General features: G+C 46.8%; 1 long non-coding RNA gene and 1 pseudogene across 2 annotated transcripts; both read left to right on the forward strand.

The window, feature by feature from the left end:
* Window positions 1–8,496: 8,496 nt before the first annotated feature.
* Window positions 8,497–10,142, forward strand: LOC307058700 (putative ATP-dependent RNA helicase DDX28; annotated as a pseudogene). The gene has a single exon. The product of its transcript is annotated as a putative ATP-dependent RNA helicase DDX28 (transcript).
* Window positions 10,143–10,221: 79 nt separating this feature from the next.
* Window positions 10,222–15,195, forward strand: LOC307054998. Its single transcript, XR_013810963.1, has 2 exons — window positions 10,222–10,257; window positions 14,225–15,195. It is a non-coding gene; the product is annotated as an uncharacterized lncRNA (long non-coding RNA).
* Window positions 15,196–22,789: the final 7,594 nt, after the last annotated feature.

Here is a 22,789-nt window from a genome sequence, read left to right on the forward strand (position 1 = left end):
TCCTCTGTTGATGGACATTTTCGTTGCTTCCAAGTGTTGGCTATGGTAAGTATTGCTGGAGTGCAGACTGCAGAATTGCCAGTCTGTGAGGTTTTGATTCTCATTTTCTCAGGTGACAGGTCCAGCAGTGGGTATGATTGATTGCCTGGTAGCGCAATGTTTCCCTTTTCAAAGCACCTCCATTGTGTTTTCATTAGTGGCTCTTACCACGTCCCCCTTAGAATGGAGGGTACGCACTTCTCCACAATTGCTTCAGCATTTATTGCTTGCAGCATTTTGTTAATGGCCATTCTGACTGCTGTGAGCTGATAGGTTTTTGTAATTTGGGTTTGCATGTCTTTATAAATTCCTAAAACTCATCATTTTTCCAAGCTTTTTTTGTTTGTGTTTTTAAAAAAAAGGAGAAAAAAGTATGCATACAATAAACCTTTTCAAATTGTCCTCTTGGAAGGTTGCCCTCTTTTCAATTTCTTATTCAATTTTCGACCCCAGGATTATTTTGGTGGACAGGTGTCATTACAGAACTGCAAGATTGGTGAATAGTTAGTGACCATTAGCAGTGGGTTTAAAGCTGCTGTTGTGTGAAATGGCCACTAGGAGGCAGCATTTCTCCATTCCCCAATCTGGGTAGTAGGGCAGGAGAGCCTTTCTGGAAGTCGTGTTCCTAGGTTGTCAATTAGAATGGAATGTGCCAGGAGAAACCCCCATACGTTTATGTCTCATTACTTCTTGTTGGTTGTCTCAATTTTTGTAATCGGGGTAATTATTAGAATATTGTTTGTCCTAGGTGTACACAATCTGGTTCATTTGTACATTTTATATGTCTATTCATATACAGATCCTCTTCCCATGCAAAATATTACACAGTGTTCCGTAGACCTCCCTTGCTATATGGTCGGTCTTTTTAACACATGTATATAATATGTATTGGTATACATAACACTGATCTTCATTTATCCATTCCCCCCACCTTTCCTTTTAGATAAGTATATTTTTTTCCTACATTTGTTATTGTCTTTCTCTGTGGAAATATGTGAATTTGGGTCAGCTATTAGATAACGCCTATAAGTAATATCATAGGATATAGGTCTTTTGCTTTGCAAATTACCTCATGTTCCATGATTATCTCTAAGCTCATTTGTGGTGCCTCAAAGAGCAGTGTTTCATTGTTTTAAATGGGGAACGTTCCACTGTGTACATGGACCACTACTTCATTATCCATTCACCTGTTGATGGACATTTTGGTTGCTTCACCATCTTGGCTATTGTGAATAAGGCTGCAGTGCAGCTGTTGCAGCCTCTGTCTTCCCGATTCGGCACTTCTCAGGTGAGAGGCCTGCTGGTGGGTCTGCTGCATCGAATGGTAGTTCAATTTTTGTTTTTCTAACGCAGCTCCCTTCTATTCTCATGATTCACTCTTACCACTTTACATCTCACCAGCAGCTAGAGGGTACACAGTCCTCTAAATATCCTTCAGTATTTATTGTTTGTAGAATTTTTGCTGATCGTCAGTTGACAGGTGTGAGTTGTAAACTTTCTGTAAATTAGAGTTGCATGAATCTAATAATTCCTAAGGTTAAGTTTTTATTCATTTTCCATTTTTTTAAAGAGAGTGAGTCAAACGTACCTCTTCATACTCTCTTCTTGAAACATTTGCCTGTTCTGAAATTTTTTGTCCATTCCCTTCCGCAGCACATTTTTTTTAGGGCAGGTGTCCTTTACAGCGCTGAGTCCTTGTGAATGTTAAGTGACCATTAGCTGTGGGCTTAAAGCTGCACTTGTGGGAAACGTCCACAAGCCAGCAGCATTTGTACATTTCCCACTCCATTTTTGGGCAGTACAGCCTTCCAGGAAATCGTGTTAGTAGACTGCAAATTAGAGTAGAATGTGCCAGGGAAAACCCCCAAGAGCTTATATCTCCTTTCTTCTTGATTGTTTTTAAATTTAGTTTTTATTAATTATCAGAGCAAATTCGATAAAAAAAATATTTTGTTTCTCCTAGGTTTACAGAATCTGGTTCATTATATCAATGTATCTGTCTACTCATCTTTGGAGCCCTTCCCGTGTAGGTTATTACAGAGTGTTGAGTAGACCTTTCTTGGTATTCCATAGGTATTTTGTGATTAAATATTTCATATGTATTAGTACATGTCTCTTAAGCCCCATATCCTAATTCATCCATTCCTTACAACTTTCCATCAGGTTAAACGTACTTTCATTTTCTTAATCCATGCTTTTCCTTCTCTTGGAAATAAGTTCGTGGGTATCAATTTTTAGCTAACACCTATAAGTGATGTCATAGGATGTCTGTCTTTCAATTTTTTTCATACTTCAAGTTGGGTGATGATCTTTAGGTCCTTCTATGGTGGTGCAAACGGCACACTTTTATTCTATTCCATGGCTAATATTCCATTGTGTACATGGACCACTTCTTCCTTTTACATTTTTCTGTTGATGGACCTTTTGGGTTCTTCCAAGTCTTGGCGATGGTAAACATTCCTGCAGTGCAGGATTGCCAGCCGGTATCATTTTCATTCTGGTCTGCTCAGGTGATAGGCGCATGAAAGGACCTACCAGATCACATGGCAGCTCAATTTTTACCTTTAAATGCACCGCCACTCTCTTCTTCCTACTGTCTCTTACCAGTTTATCTACCCGCAGCGGCTAGAGGGTACATAGTTCTCTAAAACCTTTTCAGCATTTATACCTTTGTACACTATCCTCCTGGTGATCATTCTGATGGCTGTGTGGTAAAGGTTTCTGTAGATTGGATTTGCAATCTTTATTAATTGCTGACGTTGAGCATTCCCATTCCCTTTTTCTTAAAGAAAAAAAAAGCAAGAAAAGACAAAATGTGCGTAAAATATGCCTCTTGACTGTGTTTTTGAAACGTTGACGTCTTTAGAATTTTCTGATTGATTTACGACCCCAGGATTTTTTTCTTTGATGGTAGGTGTCTATTACAGGCCTGCAATTATTTTGAATATTAAATGACCACTAGCGCTGGGTTCAAAGCTGCTGTTGTGTGAAACGGCCAGAAGACAGCATTTCTCCTTACCAAATCTGGTTACTAGGGCAAGACAGCCAAAATGGAAGTTGTGCTGTAGGTTGTAAATTGGAACGGAAAGTGCCAGGAAAATCCCCTTAAGATTATGTCTCATTCTGTCCTGTTCGTTTTTTAATTTAATTACTATTTTTGATCACAGCCAATTTGATTACAATGTTTTCTTTGTTCTAGGTGTGCAAGATGGGGATGTTTTACACATATACATATATCTAGTCTTCTTCAGATCCTTTTCCCAGGTAGGTTATGACACAATGTTGAGTAGTCTTCTCTTGGTATGCCGTACGTCTTTGGTGATTATATATTTCACATGCGTTTGTATATCTCTGTAAACCCCAATAATGTAATGTATCCAATCCTCACACCTTTCCTTATGGTGGACCCTACGTTGGTTTAATGAATCTGTAATTGCCTTTCTCTGTGGAAATATCTTCATTGGTATCAACTTTTAGCTCACACCTATAAGTGATATGATAGGATATGTGTCTTTCAGTTTCTCACTTACAACAACTCGGGTGATTACTTCTAGACTCATCGATGGTGCTGCAAATGGCATTGTTTCATTTTTTCCCCAGCTAACATTCCATCTCTACGTGTAGCAGTTCTTCTTTGTCCACCCATCTGTTGGCGGACTTTTTGGTTACTTCCATATCTTGGCTATTGTAATATGTGCAGTGCACATTTGCTTTCCTGTGCCTTTCCAATTCTGTCTTCTTTGGTTATAGGTCCAGGAATGGGCTTGCTGGTTTATATTGTAGCTCAATGTTTACCTTTTAAAGGCATCTCCATTCTGTTCTCATTAGTGGCTCTTTCCAGGGTACATCCCACTGAAAGTTGAGGGTATGCATTTCTCCACAACACCTTCAGCATTTATTTATTTGTTTATTTATTTTTGTTTGTTTGTTTTGCGGTACGCGGGCCTCTCACTGTTGTGGCCTCTCCCGTTGCGGAGCACAGGCACCCGCGGCATGTGGGATCTTCCCAAAACGGAGTACGAACCCGCGTCCCCTGCATCGCAGGTGGACTCTCAACCACTGCGCCACCAGGGAAGCCCCAGCATTTATTGATTATGGGTTTCGTGCTGAAGGTTATTCTGAGGGGTGTGAACTGATACCTCTTTGTGGTTGAATTTCCGTATGTCTCATAATCCCTTGACGTTAAGCTTTAAGGCATGTCCTTCTTATTTTTCAAACTGTGATTACAGCTTAGCTCTTCAAAGTGTTTTCTTAGAGTCACATTTTGAAATTTTTTGGCCATTACCTCCCTCAAGGCATTTTGTGGGCAGGTCTCATTTACAGCCCTGCAGTACTTGTTCACCTGAAGTGACCATTAGCACAGGCTTTAAAGCTGCTTTTGCAGGTAACGGCCAGAGGGTGGCAGCCTTTCTACGTTCCCCACGCTGGTACTAGGGAAACAGACCTTCCTGTCAGTGGTGTTCCTCGGTTATAAATTAGAGAGGAATGTGCCCGGATAAACCCCCAAATGCTTACGTCTCCTTACTTATGTTTGTTTTTAAATTTAATTTATACTTTTTATTGGAGTAATATTCCATTGTGTACATGGACCACTGCTTCTTGGTGCACTCCTCTGTTGATGGACATTTTCGTTGCTTCCAAGTGTTGGCTATGGTAAGTATTGCTGGAGTGCAGACTGCAGAATTGCCAGTCTGTGAGGTTTTGATTCTCATTTTCTCAGGTGACAGGTCCAGCAGTGGGTATGATTGATTGCCTGGTAGCGCAATGTTTCCCTTTTCAAAGCACCTCCATTGTGTTTTCATTAGTGGCTCTTACCACGTCCCCCTTAGAATGGAGGGTACGCACTTCTCCACAATCGCTTCAGCATTTATTGCTTGCAGCATTTTTGCTAATGGCCATTCTGACTGCTGTGAGCTGATAGGTTTTTGTAATTTGGGTTTGCGTGTCTTTACAAATACCTAAAATTCATCATTTTTCCAAGCCGTTTTTGTTTCTGTTTAAAAAAAAGGAGAACAAAGTGTGCATACAATATACCTCTTGAAATTGTCTTCTTGGAAGGTTGCCCTCTTTTGAATTTCTTATTCGGTTTTCGACCCCAGGATTATTTTGGTGGACAGGTGCCATTACAGAACTGCAAGATTGGTGAATAGTTAGTGACCATTAGCAGTGGGTTTAAAGCTGCTGTTGTGTGAAACGGTCACAAGGAGGCAGCATTTCTCCATTCCCCAATCTGGGTAGTAGGGCAGGAGAGCCTTTCTGGAAGTCGTGTTCCTAGATTGTAAATTAGAATGGAATGTGCCAGGAGAAACCCCCATACGTTTATGTCTCATTATTTCTTGTTGGTTGTCTTAATTTTTGTAATCGGGGTAATTATTAGAATATTGTTTGTCCTAGCTGTACACAATCTGGATCATTTGTACATTATATATGTCTATTCATATACAGATCCTCTTCCCATGCAAAATATTACACAGTGTTCCGTAGACCTCCCTTGCTATATGGTCGCTCTTTGTGACACATGTATATAATATGTATTGGTATACATAACACTGATCTTCATTTATCCATTCCTCCCACCTTTCCTTTTAGATAAGTATAGTTTTTTCCTACATCTGTGAGTATCTTTCTCTGTGGAAATATTTTCCTGTGGGTCAGTTATTAGATAACACCTATAAGTAATATCATAGGATATAGGCCTTTTGATTTCCAACTTACCTCATGTTCCATGATTATCTCTAGGCTCATCTGTGGTGCCTCAAAGAGCAGTAATTCATTGTTCTCCACGGTGAATATTCCATTGTGTAAATGGACCTCTTCTTCTTTATCCATTCACCTGTTGATGGACATTTTGGTTGCTTCACCATCTTGCTATTGTGAATAAGGCTGCAGTGCAACTGATACAGCCTGTGTCTTCCCGATTCTGGACTTCTCAGGTGAGAGGCCTAGCGGTGGGCCTGCTGCGTCGAATGGAAAATGTAGGGAGTAACCAGGCAACGTCAGTTACCACGGCAGCCCTGGGAAAAACATTACCACGTGACACTAACATTCCCAGGAGCCTACATTTGTTTCCACAATAGGTAAACCTCTCTCATTTCAAAGTACTATAATGTGAAATATGCATCTCAGTCAGAACTAGAGGTTACTCAGTGTCTGCTGTGATCGGAGGAAAAGAGAAGGGCCTTACGCAGTATCTAAAGCAATGACACGAAGAAACTAGGGGCCACGGGCAGAGACACACAGGCTTAGATAGGCTCCAATCTCTATGACATTCTGAGGAGATTCACTTTGTAAGGGCTCGAGCACGAGAAAACAGCCACTAAACAGCTACCCTGTCTCAAATATGTGGAGAAAGTCAATGTAAATGCTTACCTATGTATTATTCTTTTCTGATCATTCTTTCAGTGTATCCCTTCTGGCTTTGTGCAAAGCGATTCTTTGAGTGGCACATGTAAATGGATGAAACTTGTCAGAGCAGACATCCAAGGAGCTCTTCAGCTAACGAACGAGGAGCTCCGAGTTCTGGGAAAGAATCATAAAAGTAGTGGAGAATCACAATATCTTACGAGCATCCTTTATATGAAATCCCCTCTTTCATATCACCAGTCACTGGTCATCAGCCTATACATGAACTTTGCAGTGACAGAAAACCCAGCACTGTCTAGACAGGTCTAGGCGCTTCTAGTTGCTACAGCAGTCTATATCAAATTCAGAATCTGACTCCCTGTCACCCATCAGTCCCAGTCTGCCTTCTGCAATGGTACACCCCATGGCACACCTCATCTCTTTTCCATCTTTTCCATCTGGCCCATTTCCCAAACACATGAGGACAATTTTGTTCTTCCTGAAGCTCTCTTCTCCCACGTCACCCTCCTAAATCACTCCTTCCTGTGTTTATGACTTTGAGGAGCCCCCGAGGTTTTCTCATCCCAAGGCCATGACAAGCAATGGCATCAGTGTGCCTGCTACAGATTCTGGGAAAGGGGCAGGGCCACACGAGGGTCTGGCAAATGTGACTGACTACCTGAGGTGAGAGTACATGGGACAACCTCAGCCTCTCTTCAGTCCTCAGCCTCTATCCACGGTTTCTCCATAGCACACTATTGACATTTGGGGCCAGATAATTCTTTTGGGGTGGTGGGGAGGGCTGTCCTATGCCTTGTACGGTATGTAGTAGCATCCTGACCTCTACCCACTAGATGCCTGCAGCACCACCAACCCCACACCCTGGATGTGACAAAGAAAATTGTCTCCAGCCATTGTCAAACGTCCTGCAGGAAGGGTGAGGGCAAAATCACCCTCACTCAGGAGCCACTGCTCCATCCAATGACTCTGTTCACCCATGAGGACTCAAAACTCTCTCCTCCGCTGGCTTAACAGGTAACTCTCCAGAAAGTTTATCGGGTATTAAAATGCTATTTGAAATTTAATAGTATTTATCTCTATAACGGTATCTGATGAAAGTAAAACTCTTTCTCCAGATGTTAAGAACCTCCCAGGTGGTTAATCCACGTTTACCTTATCTCCTACCCCAGGCCCTGGAAATTACAGAAATGATCAGACACCCATTTTCGGGTTCCGTTCAATAAGTACCAGTAGCGTAAGGCTTTCTGGCAACCTGAACACTGAATTCAAGTAAACTATCCTGCCTGACCGTGGCTTTGTGAGACAGGCCACAAACCTGTAGCAGGACCCTCCTCGCTGCTATTTACGGAATTGAGGTATGTGACCGGAAAGCCGGTGGAGGTGAACTACCCAAGAAAGCAGTGGGTTCAGGATTAGAATTTGGAAAGGGTGACAAGGGAGGGGAGAATGAACCTCAGCTGAAAAGAAAGGGGAAAAGTACCAAGAGATGAGTTCTCTTGACTGAAGAGAAGATACGCTGAAAGCCATCAGCTTGCCCTCGGGGCCCTCAGCTCTCTGGGGAGCTCTAAGGGAAGGGTGAGCCTCGACCTACGACTCCGGACTCCTGGTCTCGGCCCCCAGGCCTGACCATTCACCCAGACTCTCAATAAATTCATCTATTCAAAGACCTTACACGGGGACCACATCTGGGAAAACATCGCCGCACCCTCATCATAAGTCACAGGGGGAGACCCGAACTGGCCAAGCCATGACAGGAGCTGTGAGGGCGACAAAAGAGCACGGCAGGGATCGGACATCGGATCGCCAGAAGCCCTCCGTCCTCCTGGTTCGTAATGCCAGGGCCCCATCGCCGCGTATCGCCGGACCCCGGCCCTGCCTCCGTCGCGCACCCTTCCCCAAGGTTGGCCGGGGTCTGGAGTCACCATCCCCGGTTCGGACCTACAGACCTCGCCGCTGCTGAGCTCTACACATCCCGCTCCTTCCACACAGTTCGCCGACTCCGCGGGCCTTACTGAGCCGCGCCGGCCACCGTCCGCGAGGCCTTGGCGCGCCTGTGACGTCACTGTCGTGCGCCTCTCCCGCAACAAGGGGTGTATGGCTCTCGCACGGCGGCTGCGGCTGTTGTCGCTCGCGGCTCGGTTGCTTCTGGCGCCTCGCCGGGACCTGACGGTCTGCGGTCCCATCGAGCCCCTGCCCGTGGTGCGCATCCCGCGGGCTCTACAGCGGCGGCAGGAAGAGCGGCAGAGCGGCCAGCGGAGCCCCCCCGTGGCAGATGCTGTCCCGTCCTGGGCTGCCGCTGATGTCAGCGCGGCGACCCGAGTTGAACCAGCCGGCTCACCTCACGCTGGGCTCTTGGAACCCGCGCCACTCTCTTCGCGCGCCTGGAGGAATCGGCGCACCCACGCGGACCATTTCTCCATCGAGTGCGCGCAACATGAGGCTCCAGCGCTGCGGAACCTTTCGCCCAAGTGCAGCTGCACTGAAGTGTGTCTGGAGCTCCCCGTTCTGAGCGCACTACAAGAGGCTGCTCCCGAAGTTGTTCGGCCCAGAAACGTGCAGTCGAGTACCATTCCCCCACTTCTTCGCGTCCGCCACATTCTCTGCGCCGCAGAAACCGGCAGTGGCAAAACTCTCAGCTACATGCTACCTCTCCTTCAACGGCTGTTGGGCCAGCCAAGCCTGGACCCCTGTCGTATCCCTGCTCCTCGAGGCCTGGTTCTTGTGCCTTCTCGAGAATTAGCCGAACTGGTGCGTGCCTTGGCCCAGGCCTTGGGCAGCTCCTTGGACCTCCAGGTGCGGGAGTTAGGGGGAGGCCATGGCATGAGGAGGATCAGGCTGCAACTGTCCAAACAACCTCCAGCAGTTATTCTGGTGGCCACTCCGGGGGCTCTGTGGAAGGCCCTGAAAACTCAACTGATCAGCCTGGAGCAGCTCTCCTTCTTGGTGTTGGATGATGCAGACACGCTGTTGGATGAAATCTTCCTGGAACTGGTGGATTACATCTTGGAGGGGAGCCATATAGCAGAAGGCCCAGCTGACTTAAAAGACCCCTTCAATCCCAAAGCTCAGTTAGTGCTGGTGGGTGCCACATTTCCCAAAGGTGTAGGCCAGCTGCTGAGTAAAGTTGCCAGCTTAGACTCTCTAACCCCCGTTACCAGTGCCAAGCTCCACTGCATCATGCCTCATGTCAGACAGACATTCATGAGGCCGAAGGGAACAGAGAAGGTGACTGGGTTGGTACAGATCCTTAGGCAGCATGACAGAGCATTTAGGACTGGTGCCGCAGGAACTGTTCTGGCGTTCTGTAATTGCTACAGCACTGTGAACTGGCTGGGGTATATATTCTGGATGACCACAAAATCCAACACTTAAGACTGCAGGGACAAATGCCAGCCTCAATGAGAGCAGGCATCTTCCAGTCCTTCCAGAAGGGCTCCCGAGACATTCTTCTGTGCACAGACATCGTCTCTCAGGGCCTGGACAGCACCCAGGTGGAGCTAGTCATCAATAATGATTTCCCTCTCACCCTGCAAGACTACATCCACAGAGCAGGGAGGGTGGGCCGGGTGGGGATCAAGGTGCCAGGCACTGTCATCAGCTTTGTGACCCATCCCTGGGACATGAGCCTGGCTCAGAAGATTGAACTGGCAGCTCGTCAGAGGAGAAGCCTTCCAGGACTGGGGTCCTCAGTGAGAGAGCCTTTTCACCAGCAAACCTTATTGCAGCAGGCTTATATATGATGCCATAACAGGGACCTTTCCCTCTGTGCTGGATGGGTGAGCACACTTGTCAGTAGGGTGCTCTGGGCTGCCTAGTCACCTTCTGAAGACCCGGGCTGCTGTCTGGCTTCAAAAGGTAAGTTGCTGGCCAACACTTGAGGGTGAACTACTGAGCTTGGTTCTCTGTAGTCTTTCACATGAAGAATAATGTCGATCTTGGCTCTGTATTATGTCATGGTTTCTAACAATAAGCGATGTTTCTATGGGTGCCCCTTAATAACAGTTTCCACTGGGGCAGAATTCAGTAGACCCTGAGAAGATTCACACTCCAAACTACCACACTTAGGACGAAGGCTCTTTCAATTGATGTTTTAGTTTAAATTTTGTTTCCTGCCCCCAAACATCCATTAAGCCTCCAGGAGAAGGAAAAGGGGATGTGACTAGCAATAAAGAGAAATTTTCTTCACAACAATGGCCATGGCAAGCTTAGGCACTTTTGGTGAAATCTCTCTGGGAAGTACTGGCAGAGGAATAAAAGGCAAACTGACACAGAAATATTGCTTGGTGTGCATTTCCAGGCTCTGCCTTCTTTCTCATCTCTTGGTGGCAGGTGGAGGAAGAGAAGAAAAGGTTAAACTTTTTTATAAACCAGCAGAATAAGCTTATAACATCCTCTCACTATCTCTGCATAGGTTCTAGTCTCTGCAGCATTATATAAGCTTTGCCCAAAGTAATGAACTGTTGAAAGTCAAATGTAATACTTCACCAAACAACTTAAAAATGCTTGCGCACTGGAAAGGGTTAAGTTGCAGAGAACACAGATGGACCCAGAGCAACCTTTGCCGAAAGAGAATATTGTGCTAAATGTACAGTCATAGCTCTTTTCCATATGAAGAAACAGTCAGAAGGATAAAAGAACTTGGTCAAAATCACACAAGTCAGTAGGAAAGAATCTGGTTTGTCTGTCCTCAGGGTTGTGTTCTTTAACCACCAGGCTAGCTTTTCTCAAATCTGATTCATGCATAGAATAACTATACACCTCTGCTTGCCTTGAATATTCCCTGTTTATACATATGCCTGCTGCAGTTTTTAATATTGCCCACTTTGACTCCCAAAAGCAACCGAGAATACACAATAATTTGGTCTCTCTATCCATGGACCACTGTGGTGGGACTGCCCAGGAAGCTTATTAAAAGTGCAGCTTCCTGAGCCCTACTCCAGATCTAGATAAGTTTTCTGAGGGCTGGCTCAAGAATCCAGGTACAAGGCTTTTTAAGTGGTTTTGTGGAACCCCCCAGGTGATTCTCTCACTCTCTTAAGTTAATAAACCGTTTATTCTGCCTCCCCCAGATGCCAAGCCAGGTCCTGTTAAGGTAGGAGTCCCCACACCACATCAGAGGGATGCTCCCAGCCAAGTAATCTCCGGAGCCTTGGAGATTCTGAATGGTCTCATGCTGGCCCACCTGCCGTGACAAACCTCCGCCAGAGCAAGCATTCCCCTTCACATTTACCTTCTACCACTCCAAAAGGCAGTCTGCTCCAATGAGGCCTGACTTCGTCTGTCCTAACGGGCACCCACTGATTCAAGCAGTTTAGGGATAGAAGGTGCTGTGGTTCTCAACCAGGGTGGCCCAACCTCTAAAAGGGTAGTCCAAGCAGTCTCTACCTCCTGGGCACATCCCCTCTGCAACAGCCCCAGTAAACGAAGTTCCCATCTTTGCTTTTTCAAGGTCGGCAACAGGGAGTCCCCTCCTAAAGAAGGTTCTCTCTCATTGCCACACTATCAAAAGCTGCCCCAAATGTGGTTCCTTCCTGTGGGCCTGATCAGGCTAAGGGCAGAGTTGCCTCTTTCCTTCTCTGAGTCGGACCAAGTTGTCTTAGTAACCCCTCTTCACAGTGTTGACCGTGATTTTCACGGGGGCTGCTGCTGAGCCTTTATCTCATCCTTTCATGGTGGAGAGAGAGAGGATTGTAATGACTTTTACTTCTAGGGGAGAGGGGAGTGTAATGATTACGTTGTCATTTTGTATTACGTCCTTTTGTCATGAATTTGTTTTGAATTTCATATTAAAATGGGCCCACCATCCCCACTTTGTGAGGTCATTCAGCACCCTCATTTTGCACCTTTAACATCTCTCTCAGTATCACTTGGAAATGTTTGAAACGGCATGAGCTTGTCCTCACATTCCTATCAGCTGTAAATCCGGAGCCCCGACATGAACGTAACCATGGAGCAGAACCCCTCTCCACTAGCTGTGTAACACTGGGTAGGCTCCTTAACATCTTGGTTTTTCTAAGCCCTCAGGTGTAAAAATGTGAGGGTTCTATGAATTTATATTTGGGGCAGGACAAGGTCGAGAAGAGTGTGTCTTTCCTTTTATTCTTCCAAACTGGAATGTCTTCCCTCTCTTCCCCATGGGTCCAAATCTCACTTGTCCTTCAGGCCCACTGCCAAGCAGCCTTCCCTGATTCCCCAGTCCACACAATTCTCTGCCTCTTAGGGTCAGTGCCATACAACCTAGCTGTCTCTTAACGTTAATCTTGCCTCTCAAGCCAATTTCAGAATGTGGGTCTCTCTTGCCCTCCTGGGGCCCCTGGGGCTGTACCAGCCCACCTGCACGCCCCATGTGGGGTGTCTACTAGACTAGGGCATGGGTGGGGAGGCCCAGGTGTGAGGGACCAGGCAGAGTACCTCTGCCTCCACCCTGCTCTCCTCCACAAAACTTCCCCTCCTCCTGAAGCCTGACCCGCAAGTCACAGGTTCCTTATTATGACCTCACTGGGTAGTGATGACCTCACAGGCCTTCTCACAGTTTCCATGGCAGTGTAACTATGGAAACGTGCTGCCCTCAGAGAAACTTCCCTACCAGTTCTCCACCAGATACCAATCTCTTTGGTTGTCTGAGAGAGAATGTCTTCCCGGATCATCTATATTTACTCAAACCTGTGCTCTGTTCCCTGGCTGGGCAGTGCAGCAGGTACACCGAGACCGGGCATCTGTAGAAGAGGCATGGTGTACACACAACCTCACCTGGCTTCCACGTGTTCCTGTGGGGCTTGCCCACTACGTAAACCTCAGCACTTTCCCAGCTGTAAGTAATACCAGTGACCTGGGACACCTTCAGGGTCCCACAGTGCTCACTGCTGAGGACAAGTGAAAGGTCATCCCTGAACTAGTGTGCAGGAAGCTTCTGATCTTTATAAATGTTGCCTTCCGCTTTGGGCTACAGGATGCTTCCATTCAGACCCTTTCCTGATTGGCCTCTTAGCAAAAGACAAGTGCATTTTCGTTGGCAGATGGTAAACCGAGCAGTTTGAGGAAGAGGGCCACTCTTGAACCGCACCTTCAAACCCAGGCACCTCTGTGCTGTCAGGTACACATCTATATCGGTCCCCTCAGACACATCCCATACTGAGCTGCTGAGTACTAGGGGAGAGGGTGGTGCCATATTCATGGGAATACCGGAAGAACCAAGGGGGGTGATGAAGTGCTAGTGAGACTGGAGGGCTGAGCAGATGGTGTCCCAGGAGGCTGGGTGGATGTGAGCCTACACTTGGTACCCAGAACCCGGTTCTGAGTCTCCTGATCACTCTGCCTCAGTATTTGGCCTTGTTCTAATCTAGATAAAAGTATCAGAGGGCTAGAGTTCAGTGTGGTTGTAACAGGCATTATAAATGAGGCCCAAGAGGGGTTGCCAAAGTGGGAGGGGTCCTTAACCAATTTATATTAGATTATCTTTTTCCAAAACTTGAAAGACGTTTCCATTAAAGCCTCAGAAGTGACACACTGCAAGAAATGTTTTCTCTGTTGTGGAAGGGAGAGATGGAGAGGATCATGATTGAAATTTCTTTCGGGTTCTACTGTTTTCCCTGGCAACGGTGAAGAGACTACCTCACCTGATGCAGCCGTAGGCTCTAGGAATTGCTTTTGCAGCCAGTGTCCCTTCTCTAGGGACTCACAGAGGTGATGGGCCAAGTCTGTGTTTTGGATGTCAAGTAGATTAAAGGTCTTCAGCCAGAAACTGGGAGAGACATGAGAGGGAAATTCTGGCAGGAGACTGTGTACAGCAGAAGTGACTGATCAGTTCTGATTTTCTTTGCAGCAGCTGTGGCTCCCATTTCTCCTCCTAAACCTGGTCACTACCATGTCCTCAACCGAGGGTGTGGAGAAACGCAGTTGGGCCGGCATGGGGAGACATACTGCCTGGTTGGTGGCTACCGGGCCTACGGGGATGCTCCTTTGGCCACGCCAGCAAAGGCGGAAGCCGAGAAGCCAGTCCCCAGATGTGCTCCCGAGAGAAAGCACGCTCCGGAAGAGTCGGACGAAGATCTCGGTTGCTCCAGACCCAAAATCCGGCGATTGTAGCATGGTGCCAGGAGGCAGACTCCACAGAATCTTGCTGGCTGAACCATTCTGAAGACAGGGCAATGGTTTAACTGCCTGAGACAGCGAATGCCTCTTCCTGCAGTGACCCCTCCCGCCCACCCCCCACTGCCCACTACCACAGATTAGAACCTGCGTCGTTCTGTCCGAGCCTTCCTCAGCCAGGAGCCTCCCTGCACACTCAATGGCCATAAGCCAGGAGCCTCAGAACGTGAGGTTTGAAATGAGAGTCTGCCCTGAACATCCCAGGGCGGAAGCTGGCCTGGAAGAAAACCTCGCATTCCTCTGCTCAATCCTCACGGGCCCCTTTGTGAGCTGGAGAAAGTGAAGTCTGCACTCTGCGAGCCGAGGAGGATGCAGGAGCAGAGACAGGGTGCAGAGAAGCCTTAGCAGTCTACCACATGGGCTCCTGCCCTGAGCCATCGTCAGCGGCCACCACCACAAACCAGGGGGGAGCTGGGCTTTTTGAAACTGAAAGCAGCAATCTGTGGCTTCCCAAAGAGCCTCCTGCCTGGGGTCTCAGGAGGCAGGATAGAGAGGCCCAGGAAGCCCTGCTCCCTGAAGCAAGAACAGGATGGAGAGTCAAGCAGCACGCACCCTGTCCCGAGGTTCACATGCTCCTTTATTGCCAGCCCTTTCCGTCCCCAGTGGGGTCCCTTACTGCTCAATAAAATGCTTTTCTGTAACAGATTTCTAGGGTCGCCAGTGCTCAGACTTAGGTCACTACCCCTGTGCTAGGCACTCCTGCCACCTGGGAAAGATTCCAAAGGTGGAACAGCTCCAGGGGGTGCCAGGGATCAGAGCAAAAACTTGAGAGGCTGGGGATGCAGGAGTTTGGGCACAGTCCCTAAATCATCTCAGTGGTTGAGCTGCTGTGAGAAGGCATATCCCCAGTGTGCGTGTGTGTGTGTGTGTGTTGGGGGGAGGGGGTCCCTAGAGGAGGCAGCTAGCGGGAGGGCCTGAGGCTGGAAATGGGGAATGGCGTGCGGCCTCTGAGCAAGCACAGGCACTTAGCCCTTGAGGTTTCTGGGAAAGCTAGAGCCACAAGGGCCATGAGATAAGGCAAGTGTAGCAGCAGAACCCAGGTGCCAGGTCTTTCTTCAGAACCTACACTTCACGAGGCCGGGCCTTCCACGCTGAGGTAGGAGGGATCCTGGCCAGAAGGTCAGCCAGCAGCTCTGGGACGAAGGTTGCTGCGGCGGGGGCTCTTCTGCCATGGAAGCGACTTCATTTCCTTCCACACAAATAGCCTAATGACTGAGTTCCTGCTCTGTTGAGTAAAAGGGTCGTTGACTCTCCCCAGAAGGTTGTTCAGTTCACATCCCAAAAGTCCCTCTATTCAGGCCCTGGGGAGGTGTAGCAACTCCTGAGGGCGCTCTCCTGAGGCTGGCTGACAGAAGTGGGGGAGGTTCCTGATAGTTCCCAGGTGCTGGTTCAAGTCCCCAGAGAATGGTCATGCAGGTTGGGGAGTCAAGTAGGAGGAGAGAGAAGGTTGGGGGCAGAAGGCCCCCTCCTGAATCCAGAGCTCACAAGGTTACCCCCCCATTTCCAGAAACTATCTCTTCCCCCACACCAGCCCCCATGGCCCAGTACCGGGAAACCGGGAGCCCAGAGCACTTGTGGCCACAGAGACCCTCGCACGCAGCCCTCGGGGTGGGCGGGGCCGGCTGCAGGCAGATGGGGACGAGGTGTGCTCCCGGGAGGCCACGGGCTGCAGGTGGCCCTCTGAGAGAAGCACCCCAGCTTGGACAGGAAGGTTAGAGGCGGGGGAGAGCAACATAGGGCACCCACTCGGAGCAGTGGGTGTGGGAAGAGGGGCGGGGGCGGAGGGAACCCGCGATGGGAGGCGAGTGGGCTCTCAGCAGAGGCCAGCTTAGCCCGCAGGAGCTGCCTCTGAGCAGGGGGCGGGAGGGCAGTGCCGCCCTGTGGCTGCCGAGCTTCCCGGATCGCGGCTCTCCGCACACGGGTCGCAGGGTCCTGTGACTCTGTATCCCCTCCCTCACCCCGCCCCCCTCGCGAGGCCGCGCCGCTGGGTGGCCTGTGTCGACGGGCAGAACCCCATCGCCCGCCCCTCTCAGACCCGCCTCTGCCCGCCTGCCTTGCCCTGCGCAGCTTGCGGCCCGGGGGCCTCGAAGGTCCCCGTGCACGCAGCCAGCGGCCTCTGCTGTGCCTGCTGCTCCTGCTGGGTCTGCTGCTGTGATCGGTAACCCTCGTGCAGACCACGCTGGGCACCTCCAGCACCCCAAGTCCGCGGGAGCGCACGCGGGCCCTGATGCGGGACTTCCCGCTTGTGGAAGGGTGGCTGCAGTGTGTGCGGGCTGCTGGGGGCCGGTGGGGGCCTAGCCTGGCCCTGGGCAGGGGAGGAGGTCCGGAGCATGTAGCGCTAGTGGGGAGGCTCCCTCACACCACCCCTGGATGTCCTCTCCATCATCTATGGATGCCCTTCCCCTTCTCTGTCATCCCCTCCCTGGTGGGAAACCCTCAGCCCAGGCCTCAGCTGCTCCTAGTATAGTCTGTGTGACAGTGTGAGGTGGGGGACCCCCAGGCTGGCCCAGGCTAGGCAATGTGTCCTGCCCGATCCCAAGACCTAAGGAGCCCACCCATTTGCCTTGACCTCCCTCCAGCCACAACAACATGCCCCTGGTCCTGAGGCAGTTTTACCACAATGGGCTACAGCATGTTAATCTGCGCAATTTCAGCCATGGCTAGACCAGCTTGGACAGGTTGAAAGATGGTCTCGTGGGTGGCCAGGTACCAAAGGGACAAACAAGGTGCCATCATGGCTGCTGGGGAATGTGGGGCAGTTTGGGGGCCACAGAGACCACAGGTTAGTCACATTGGAACGAAGTTACCATAGTGACCTAGAAAGTGCCATGCCATGGATGCTGGGGGCTACAGGGGTCACAGTGAGCCCACCTGACGGGCTTCCAAGTACCACAGAAAAAGCAACGCATTACATGTGACTTCTGGGCACAGTAAGTGCTGTGCCAGCTGAGGAGGCTATGAGAAGCCCAAGGAGTTCCAAAGCCCAAACTAAGCCCTGGCCTTCCCTCAGTTCTGGTCAGCCTACGTCCCATGCCAGACCCACGAATGGGATACTGTGCGCCTCACCCTGGAACAAATTGACCTCATCCGCCTCATGTGTGCCTCCTATTCTGAGCTGGAGCTTGTGACCTCAGTTAAAGGTAGACGGGGGACTTCCCTGGTAGTCTAGAGGTTAAGACTCCACGCTTCCACTGCAGGGGGGTCGGGTTTGATCCCCGGTGGGGGAACTAAGAGCCCTCATGCTGCGTGGCACGGCCAAAAAAAAGGTAAACAGACTGGTGGTAGTGGGTGTTAGGGACTTCAGTAAGCTACCCCTGCCTCTGAAAATGATCATCTGATCTACGTGCCCCCAGCTCTCAACAATACCCGGAAGTTGGCTTGCCTTACTGGTGTGGAGGGCGGCCACTCACTGGACAGTAGCCTCTCCATCTTGCATACCTTCTATGCGCTGGGTGTGCGCTACGTGACACTCACCCACACCTGCTACATGCCATGGTGAGCACCTGAATATATTCAGGAAAAAACGCATTCGCCCTTTTTGGCCAACCAAACAAGCGGGCAATGCAAATCAACACTGCAAAGAAGTCTCACTAGGCATTGGTCAAAAGGGCCATGCTGAAAAAGTGTAAAAACCAGAAATGCAGGGCAAGTCAAGGAGAAAAGGGAGCTTTTTTACGCTGATGGGCGTGATATAAATTGCCAACGGCCACCCTCGAAAATTGTATGGTGTTTCCTAAAACATCTAAAAAACAGAGCTACAGAGCACAGGGCACTTCCACTCATGGGCTTATATCTTGAGAAAACCAAAAATCGACAGGACACAGGCACCCCAAATTTTAGGGCTGCTGTGTTCACAAAATCCTTGACTCGGGTACACCTTAAGTATCTCATGAAAGAGAAAAATGGATAAACAAGTTGTAGTACTTATGTACAATGGAATATCACTCAGCCATGAAATCAATGTCGTAAGGCTAGTAGCAGCATAATGAGTGGATTTAGGTACGATGATTCTAAGAGAAATACGTCACACAGATAAAGAAACTTATCATAAGATATCAGTTATAGACGGAATGTAAAAATCGCTACATGAACTAAATTACAAAACAGAACAGAGTCACACATTTAGAAAACACACTTATGGCTGCTTAAGGGGAAAGGTGAGGTGGGGTGATGCATAAAACAATAGTTTGAAATTAGCACAGATACCGTTCCATCAACCAAATATGTAATAGAGAAGACCTACTCATTGCTCAGTGAACTGGACTCAACACACCTTATTCACCACAGAAGAATATATCCACGTAGTAAGAATCTTAAAAAGTATTTATTGATATTTCTCGGTAAGTGAATATAGTGGGTGTAAAGGGGCACAAACACAGCATTGAAAATCAGCTAAATCCCATTATAAATACAAGTTACAAAAAAAAGCAAAGATAGTGAAAGAGAGAGAAATTCTTACAAAATTCGTTCAGTGGCTGTGATGCAACCTGAATTGACCACATCTAGACCCACAGCTGGAAGAGACATAAGGCTGGACACTCTTGGGGGCGACCGGATTGGTGAGGTTGCGTGAGCAAATGCAGACCCTTTAAAGTAATACTGCGTGCTACCCATTCCAAGGGTCAGAAATCTCCAGGTTCAAGGGAATCTTCCTACAGCTAAAACATGCATGGGAAACCCAGACGATGGTACACCATATGATCGGGAAACGTTTCTAAAACGCACCTCATTTTTCATCTCGTGGTGCTCGGGTTCGCCATTCCAGCTGCTTTACCAACAATCTCCCCACTTGGAGAATCAGCACCTTTAACCTCCTGTTTCGTACAGTTTGCAATTTGTCCAGAGGTTGAACGGGTAGAGGGGGAACCAATGAGAGATCAGCTCTAGGTGTTTGGACTGACACATGTCACTCTAGTTTCCAATCAGGAAGAAGAATTAACCAAAGGCTCTGCCTGCCCCCCGGAACCAGAATAGGGCCTGAAGCAATCCTGCGGTTTGGAGGCCAGCTCCCAAAAAGGCGAGTTGAAAAATGGATCTCAGAGGCACTAAAATTCACAAACCTGCAGGATAATAAATGATAACTTTCGTACCTTATTGAGGTAAGGCAACGAAGAGGATTTGAAAACAAGGCAGAATTGCAGGAAACCGTTTTCAAGAGGTAGATCGGAGTCGCCTTTAAAGCACATGAAAAGCGGCAGAACTTCGACAATGATGCAGTTGGCCAAAAAGGGCGTACTTTTTTTTTCCTGAATATATTCAGGAAAAAACGCGTAGGCCCTTTTTGGCCAACCAAGCAAGCGGGCAATGCAAATCAGCACTACAAAGAAGTCTCACTTCGCATCGTTCAAAAGGGGTTTTACCATGTTTGAAATTCCAATATTTTAGCCTGACAAGTTTTTGGATTTTAGAAAAAAAAATATTTTAAATGAGACAAAAAATCTTTTTTATGACCCAAAAAGACAGCAATAGTTTTATATTTTTATCTATTTCACTTGCACACAAAAGTCTCATGGGGTTATGTAAAGCAGTCCGTTGGATGCTGTGCATGGTGCAAATATGGATTAAAGCTTTGGAATCTTAAGCTTCACTCACCTGAAACTTTTAAATTAGGATGCAAGCAATCCTTTCCAACATTTGAACAGAGAAAGACACTGTCTTTATTTTATTTGTCAGGTAATTAATCTGTCTTTTGCCCCAAGGAGAGAAACACCTGGCACTTCTATCAATGTGTTGTACAAAAATCTTTGAACACAGAGTGCAAGCAGAGGCTGATACAAGATGTGAAAAAAAAAAAAGAGAGAGAGAGAGACCCCTGTGGCATTTTCTCCTAACTTATTGCAATCTCCCATTTAAAATGTGGGAATAGGGGCTTCCCTGGTGGTGCAGTGGTTGAGAGTCTGCCTGCCGATGCAGGGGACACGGGTTCGTGCCCCGGTCTGGGAAGATCCCACATGCCGCGGAGCAACTGGGCCCGTGAGCCAAAATTACTGAGCCTGCGCATCTGGAGCCTGTGCTCCGCAACAAGAGAGGCCGCGATAGTGAGAGGCCCGCGCACCGCGATGAAGAGTGGCCCCCGCTCTCCACAACTAGAGAAAGCCCTCGCACAGAAACGAAGACCCAACACAGCCAAAAATAAATAAATAAATAAAGCAAACTGTCAACAAGTAAAAATAAACACTATAAAATGTGGGAATAATCAATCTTCTGAGGAAAAAGGCCCAAGGAAGCTTTTTGCTTTTGTGGAGTAATGCAATGCCTAAAGATTTCATGAGGCAAGAAGAATTAATGAGAATGACCATGAGAAATCAAGAAAAGTCAGATCCATGGATGAAGTGATGTTTACCTCTGTGAATCAATGAGAAGTAGGAGCAAATGAAAAGAAAGCTGAATACAACATTTTCTGAATAAATGTAACCTTTCAGCTGTCATAGACAAATTAATGCTCACTATGATACAACATATTTAGTTCAGAAAGTTAACTTAAATTTAAAGCTTAATAATTAGATTTATTGAAGAAACGAAAACATATTTGTGGTTTAGAATATATAATGTGTTCTGCAACAGATAAGAAGATTACATAAATAAATAGAAATAAGACTAAATAGAGGAAAATAACAAATTAGATGTTATTAACATTAAAAACTGACACTCATCTAAAGAAAGAGGAGAGGCAGAAAGAGAGAAGAACTTATATCAAGTATATATTTAAAACTCCTAAATAAGAAGTCTTCAGATGTTAAAAAAAAAAAAAAAGTCTTCAATAAGAAGATAATGTAATAGCAAAGATGGGAAAAATATACCAAAAGATATTTCAACAAAGAGAGTACAGAACGTTAAGTAAACATATCAAAAGATGCTTGGCTTCTTAGTAGTCAATTAAATGCAAAAAAGTCATACGTGGAATTATCACTCACCAACCAGAAAGTTCAAATGAAAATGACAGGTATTATCAAGTTTGACAAGAATGTGTGTAATCCTTGAATCTCATTCACTGCTGCTGAGGATGAAAAATCATACAAATGTTTTGAAAATATTTAGAAATATCTAAAAAGATAAACAGATAAAAGCTATGAGTCAAAAATTTTACTACTACATGTATATTGAACAATAATTTATACACATACCACCAAAGCTCAAGTTCTAGTATGTATATACCAGTGCAATTCTCAATAGACCCAAACTGAAAATCACTCATATTGTAATACATTTTGGAAAAAATTAATTAATAGTTAAATATTTACACTATGGAATCCTGTGCAACAGTGTCAGTGCATGACAACAACAACAGGCAACCATATAGGCGTATTCATAAACAACATAAAATAAAAAAGCCCAATCCAAAAGCGATTTTACTATGCCATTACATTTATATAAAATACAAAATACAGGTAAAGTGATCTTTTTGTTAGATACCAGAACAATATTAAACCTTAAAGGGAGTCACTAGAATTGGACAAGGGGGGCTCTGAGTATCTGGCAATTTTCTGTGTCTGTATCTAGAAGCTATGTATAGAGTGTATGCAGATTCTGAATTTTCTGAAATTTGTCATTTCCTTACAAACCATGCATATTTTTAGTTGTTTTTTATACATAACAAAAAGTAAAAACGATAGACTAGGGAAGGTAATTATATTAGCACTTTAATATCCATGCTTTTCAAGGTGGAAGTGAAAGGTATTAAATACTTGACATTGTGATTACTTCTTAAAAGTAAGGTGAAAATTTCAGATTAATAAATAAGACATACTTCTTCATACATCATCCTCAAAGAGGAGGGGTAGAAAGGAGTATTATTTTTTTTTATTTAATATAGAACAGTTAAGATAGAAAATAATGAAAACAGACTAGGTTTAAAAAAGAGCACACTGGACTTCCCTGGTAGCTCAGTGGGTAAGAATTTGCCTGCCAATGCAGGAGACAGGGGTTCAATCCCTGGTCTGGGAAGATCCCACAGGCTGTAGAGCAACTAAGCCCGTGTACCACGACTACTTGGCCTGCGTTCTAGAGCCTGCAAGCAACAACTACTGAGCCTGCATGACACAACTACTGAAGTTCATGCACCTAGAGCCCATACTCCACAAGAAGAGAAACCACAGCAAGGAGAAACCCATGCACCACAATGATGAGTAGCCCCTGCTCGACACAACTAGAGAAACCCTGTGCAGCATCGAAGACACAACACAACCATAAATAAATAAAATTAAGTATTGTGACTTGTGAGATGACTCACTCATGTGGC

The sequence above is a fragment of the Hyperoodon ampullatus genome (genome assembly GCF_949752795.1).
Source record: "Hyperoodon ampullatus genome assembly, chromosome: 1".
Classification (NCBI taxonomy): domain Eukaryota; kingdom Metazoa; phylum Chordata; class Mammalia; order Artiodactyla; family Ziphiidae; genus Hyperoodon; species Hyperoodon ampullatus.